Here is a 6,471-nt window from a genome sequence, read left to right as displayed (position 1 = left end):
CTGGGGTGGGGGTAGGAATGGCATATTAATGTGTGCTGGGGCAGAGGAATGGTGTATTAATGTGTGCTGGGGCGGAGGAATGTCGTATTAATGTGTGCTGGGGTGGGGCAGCAGAATGGCGTATTAATGTGCGCTGGGGTGGGGCAGAGGAATGGCGTTTTAATGTGTGCTGGGGTGGGGTAGCAGAATGGCGTATTAATGTGCGCTCGGGCAGTGGAATGGCAAATTAATGTGTGCTGGGGTGGGGCGGAGGAATGGCGTATTAATGTGCGCTGGGGCATTGGAATGGCATATTAATGTGTGCTGGGGTGGGGTGGGGTGGAGGCATGGCGTATTAATTTGCACTGGGGCAGCAGAATGGCAAATTAATGTGTGCTGGGTGGGGGTGGAGGAATGGCATATTAAAGTGTGCTGGGGCAAAGGAATGGCGCATTAATGTGCGCAGGGGTGGGGCGGAGTAACGGTGTACATAATCCTGGCGCAATGTGTCCAAGGGGCTCTACCTAGCGCAGTGTGTCCAAGGGGCTCTGCCTGGCACAGTATGTACAAGTGACTCTACCTGGCACAGTTAATTTAAGGGACTCTAGCTGGTGCAGTGAGTTTAAGGGGCTCTACCTGGTGCAGTGTGCCTAAGGAGCTTTAGCTGCACAATGTGTATAAATGGCACTACTATGTGGTGTAATGTGAATTTGTACTAATATGTGACCGTGCCTCTTCCCCACAAAAGCACGCCCTAAATATGACCCTTTTTATGTGTGTGTGTGTGTGTGTGTGTCAGAGGGGGGGCGGTGCACCAATTCCTTTTTTGGCACAGGGCAACAAAATTTCTAGCTACAGCTCTGTTGCTATCGGGCACATAATGTGTGTAAGAGGCCCTACCACTACAGGCATTATACACCTGTTATTCTGTATGGGAGGGCACAAATTTATAGTTTGCAGGGGGGCGCCGAACACCCTAACACCGGGGGGGGGGGGGGCAATAACAAATAAAAACCCCGCCTCCACCCGACTTTGTTTTTTCACCGCCCTCTAAACATTTTGGGTGCAGGCAATCGCAGGAGGTGGTTACGCCTCCCGCGATTAGACCATGCCCCCCAAATTTTACCTGGCCCCGGTATACCTTTCGCCGGCACTGTGCACTGCTTATAGAGAGTATTACTCTCATCAGTGCCTGTAAGTTTACATACAGGTTGAGTCTTTTATGGTCAAAAATTACATATTGAAATGATATACAAAAAAGTAAAGGGAACACTAACATAACACATCCTAGATCTGAATAAATGAAATATTCTTATTAAATACTTTGTTCTTTACATAGTGACAATAAAATCACACAAAAATTATCAATGGAAAGCAAAATGTATTTACCCATGGAGGTCTGGTCTCAAAATTAAAGTGGAAAAACACAATACAGGCTGATCCAACGTTGATGTAATGTCCTTAAAACAAGTAAAAATGAAGCTCAGTAGTGTGTGTGGCCTCCACGTGCCGGTATGACCTCCCTACAATGCCTGGGCATGCTCCTGATGAGGTGGCGGATGGTCTCCTGAGGGATCTCCTCCCAGACCTGGACTAAAGCATCCCCCAACTCCTAGACAGTCTGTGGTGCAGTGGCATTGGTGGAAGGAGCAAGACATGATGTCCCAGATGTGCTCAATTGAATTTAGATCTGGGGAATGGACAGGCCAGTCCATAGCATCAATGCCTTTGTCTTGCAGGAACTGCTGACACACTCCTGCCACATGAGGTCTAGCATTGTCTTGCATTAGGAGGAACCCAGGGCCAACTGCACCAGCATATGGTCTCACAAGGGATCTGAGGATCTCATCTCGGTACCTAATGGCAGTCAGGCTACCTCTGGGGAGCACATGGTGGGCTGTGCGGCCCCCCAAAGAAATACCACCCTACACCATTACTGACCCACTGCCAAACCGGTCATGCTGGAGGATGTTGGAGGATGTTGCAGGCAGCAGAATGTTCTCCTTGGCGTCTCTAGACTCTGTTACTATTACATGTGCTCAGTGTGAACCTGCTTTCATCTTTGAAGAGCACAGGGCGCCAGTGGCAAATTTGCCAATCTTGGTGTTCTCTGACAAATGTCAAACATCCTGCACAGTGTTAGGCTGTAAGCACAACCCCCACCTGTGGACGTTGGGCCCTCATACCACCCTCATGGAGTCTGTTTCTGACCGTTTGAGTAGACACATGCACATTTGTGGCCTGCTTTAGGTAATTTTTGCAGGGCTCTGGCAGTGCTCCTCCTGTTCCTCCTTGCACAAAGGTGGAGGTAGCGGTCCTGCTGCTGGGTTGTTGCCCTCCTACGGCCTCCTCCACATCTCCTGATGTAGTGGCCTGTCTCCTGGTAGCGCCTCCATGCTCTGGACGCTGACAGACACAGCAAACCTTCTTGCCACACATTGATGTGCCATCCTGGATGAGCTGCACTCCCTGAGCCAATTGTGTGGGTTATAGACTCCGTCTCATGCTACCATTAGAGTGAAAGCATCGCTTTCAAAACATCAGCCAGAAAGCATAGGAGCTGAGAAGTGGCCTGTGGTCACCACCTGCAGAACAACTCCTTTACTCAGGGTGTCTTGCTAATTGCCTATAATTTTCACCTGTTGCCTATTCCATTTGCACAAAAGTATGCAAAATTGATTGTCAATAAGTGTTGCTTCCTAAGTGGACAGTTTGATTTCACAGAATTGTGATTGACATGGAGTTACATTGTGTTGTTTAAGTGTTCCCTTTATTTTTTTTAAACAGTGTATTTGAAATCCCAAAGTTTTAGAGCACGACTGAGATAGTGACACCTTTGTGATGGTACAAACTTTGTTTCATACACAAAATATTTCATAAAATATATAAATTACACTCAGGCTGTGTGTACATGGTGCATGCATTTTGTGTTAGGACCGATCCCCACAATATCTCGTAATATTATGGTATGCTAACATTCCAAAATATGGAAATTCTGATCCGGAGCATGGCGTATATAAGAGGACTCAACCTGTATCAGTATGTTTTGAGGAATCGGAAGCACCAATAGGAAAGCCACACAAGCACAGGGAGAACATACAAACTCCCTTGTTTGTGATGTCCTTTATTGTCTTACATGTACAGGTGAAGGAGGATGTCATCAGACAACCCGCAGGAGCACGTATCATCAGTGACATTGAGCGTACACACTGGACGATATGAACATTTTGTCTTCCGACCTGCCAGGATCAGCAAAATTGTTCATATTATAGTCTAGTGTGTAGCCAGCATGAGACATAAAATGAATGACATTTATGGTGAAAAAGAATAAACTGATGTAAAGGTGCAAGAGGTAATATCATAGTTACAGTTACATGCTGACATATGTACACTGCAATATGCATGCAATGCCCATATGCTCCCGTAACATATGTACCCCAGGCATAAGACGCATACACTTATGATTCATTACATCATTGTGTATATATATAGGACTGGCGCCAATACTAGGCAGCTTTAGGCATTTGCCTGGGGCGCCGGCCACTGGAAGGCAGGCACTTGGAGCAGCCATAGGGGGGTCAGGTGAGCGGCTCCCTCTCTCTCTTGCCAGCCCCCCCCTCCCCTGGAGCGAGACGCTGCTCCCTCTCTCTTACACACACCCCCCCCCCCCGTGGAGCGACGCATCTCCTGCCGCCCCCTCCGTGGAGCAAGACGCTGCTCCCTCTCTCCTCCCCCCCCCTCCTCCCCGGGAAGTGACACTGTGGCCATCGCCGCATCTCTGGCAAACACACACTCCCCTGCTGCGGAGTGGAGTGGAGTGGCGGCCACTTCACCCCCTCCTATATACATATATTTCAGAACACAGAATATAGAGAGTGTCACGTCTAATGGAGTCAGCCACAGAAGCAATATCGACATCTTTCAATTAACTGACTCGGAGCAGGAGCCTGGCGACAGATGACTCCCTTTCCTCCCAGAGTTATGCCTCTGGACCCATGCCATAAGGAACTTTTTTCATGAATATGTGGGGAACACAATCGAGGATCTGAAAAAGTCCTTTCTTAGTGAATAATTCTTAAATTTGGCATTTATCTGTATTGTAGACTCTTTTCAGCATGCAGAGCACTAAAGACCTATAGAGGGCGTTAATTATCAACTTTCATAATAGGCAGTGCTGAACTCTCAAACCTTATGCAAGTTAGGTTATATGGATATGAAATAAAGTAGTTACGGTCTAATTACTGGGGAAAAATTGCAGAATAGTATACATTTTGGCAAATCACAATTAATATGGAAAAAAAAACCAGATAAGTGCGTAGTGAACCATAAGTTTAGCTGAAATAAGTTCAGAAAGACTTAGTACCATTCAAAATTCTCTCCAAAAATGCTCTTATTGGAAATGATCACATGCTGTTTCACTCTACTTATATTTTTAAGAGGGCTGGGAGACCATCGTTCTGATTCATCGAAAAAAGGAGATGGATTTATAAAACCGTGGATCGAATAAAGCTAAACCTGAACCAAGTGACCACCATATTAAAGTACTCTATGATGGTGATGCTTATTACTGCAAGTCTATTTTACTTAGGGTGTTTATCACATTTGGTATTCTGAGATAACATAAATCCCTATTCAATAAACTTTCTTCAATGTTAAAGTTTTCAATTCAAAAGAAATATAAATTGATTAAACCTAATTTGCCCTCAGGGGAAGTGTTTAGGGCAGTGGTTCCCAAACTTTTTGAATCACGGCACCCTACAGTATAAGAATATTTTTCACGGCACCCCTAGGCCAAAAGTTTGTTACTGAGAGTTTCAGAAAAAATGTTAAATTAAATAAGTTGTTATTAAATTATATCCTTAGGTCAAGATATGTGGTGAGGAATATGATCTACTTAAGTTTACCCACATATTTGATCATTGGAATCTACAAGAAGTGATTTTTCCTATTTCATTAACCATAAATAATTTGAATTGGTTCTGGACCACCAACCTGAGGCACCCCTGTAAGTGCTCTGAGGCACCCCAGGGAGCGTAAGCACACAGTTTGGGAACCACTGGTTTAGGGGTTAAATTCTCTTGAATAGCATATCCAACAGCATCTTCAGATAAAATATTTTTACAGGTACTGGGCCTGATTCAGAGTTGTACCCTAACACAATTGCAAATTTCTAAGATAGCAATGTAGCCGAACTGAGCTCACTGTGTGAAATGCTTTGTGAGAGTCTCTTTTACAAAAAAAAAAATATAAAAAATAATATAAAAAACTAAATAATTCTTCTTATTATTAATAATAATATTAAAAATAAGAAAAATTCAGGTATAGTGCAGTAATGCAAAAGAAAAGCAATTTGCATATATCCCGTACAAAATATGTCAAATTATGTTTTTTGTGAAAATCACACACAAAAAGGGTGAGATTTAATACGATTCAGAGAGAAATAGAGAGATTCTGAAAGGGAGAGATTTGGGAAGAAATCGCCAGTTTTTTTCATATGTCACTTCCGGTTCTGGTATATGTCACATAATAATAGAAAATATTGAAAGAGAGGCGCTCTTGAAAGTTAAGGAGAAATGATAAATTCCGAAGGGCTTTTATTTAACATTTTAGCTCGAGTTTTAAAGATATTGAAAAGATTTCTAACTGGAAAATTTTATTACAAGACCCTATTTTATCTGTTGAATGACCATCTTGTCCTTCTTTCATTTATAAAAATGCACCTTCTCTGAAGGACAAATAAGTCCATAGCAGTATAGAGTTAGAAATCCGACAAGGCATAAGGGTTTCACCGCTGTGGTGCTCTTCTTATGTGTAAGATGGTCAAGAGCAGTTCCAATAAAATGACTAGTTTTTACAGTAAACAGAAAGTCCTATTTAATCAATGAATTCTTAACATGTAATTCCAGAAATATTATTTATGCTATTGAATGTTCGTGCCACTTGATCTATATTGGAAAAACCACTATAAATGAAGTATACGTTTCCTGTATTTGCAAAATGGAATACACAACTGAACTGCAACTTACGCCACGGTGGAACACACAAGTGAGCCGCAAGCATCACTTCCGGTAGCGACAGGATGTCATATTTCTGCTTACGGAGATTGCGGACACATGGAGATAGACTTGGGACTTCCAGCTGTGGCAATTCAGGGGTGCAATAGAGGACGGACTTTGTTGTAATTAGTGCTAATATGAGGGGGTATAAATATGTGCTTTATGGATGTCTACACACTTCTGACAAAGTACCCAGTGTCCGAAACGCGTTAAGTGTGTGTACTCCACTGTGGACTTTGTTGCTGCTGCTGCTTCCCCCATTGGCGATTGGATTCTTGATCCGGCACTTGGATTCAACTTGCCTCCCTGGTGACATTGTGGGTGAGAGGATGCTTGGAGACTTAGCCCAGCAGTAACTGCCTGTTGGATTGATTTATGCTTTTTACCTTCTACTTGTTTGTTAGTGCTTTTTTAAAAATAAATGTTGATATATAGA

Source organism: Crinia signifera, chromosome 8 (genome assembly GCF_055691185.1).
Source record: "Crinia signifera chromosome 8, ASM5569118v1, whole genome shotgun sequence".
Lineage (NCBI taxonomy): Eukaryota > Metazoa > Chordata > Amphibia > Anura > Myobatrachidae > Crinia > Crinia signifera.
Note: the sequence above shows the minus strand (reverse complement) of the source record.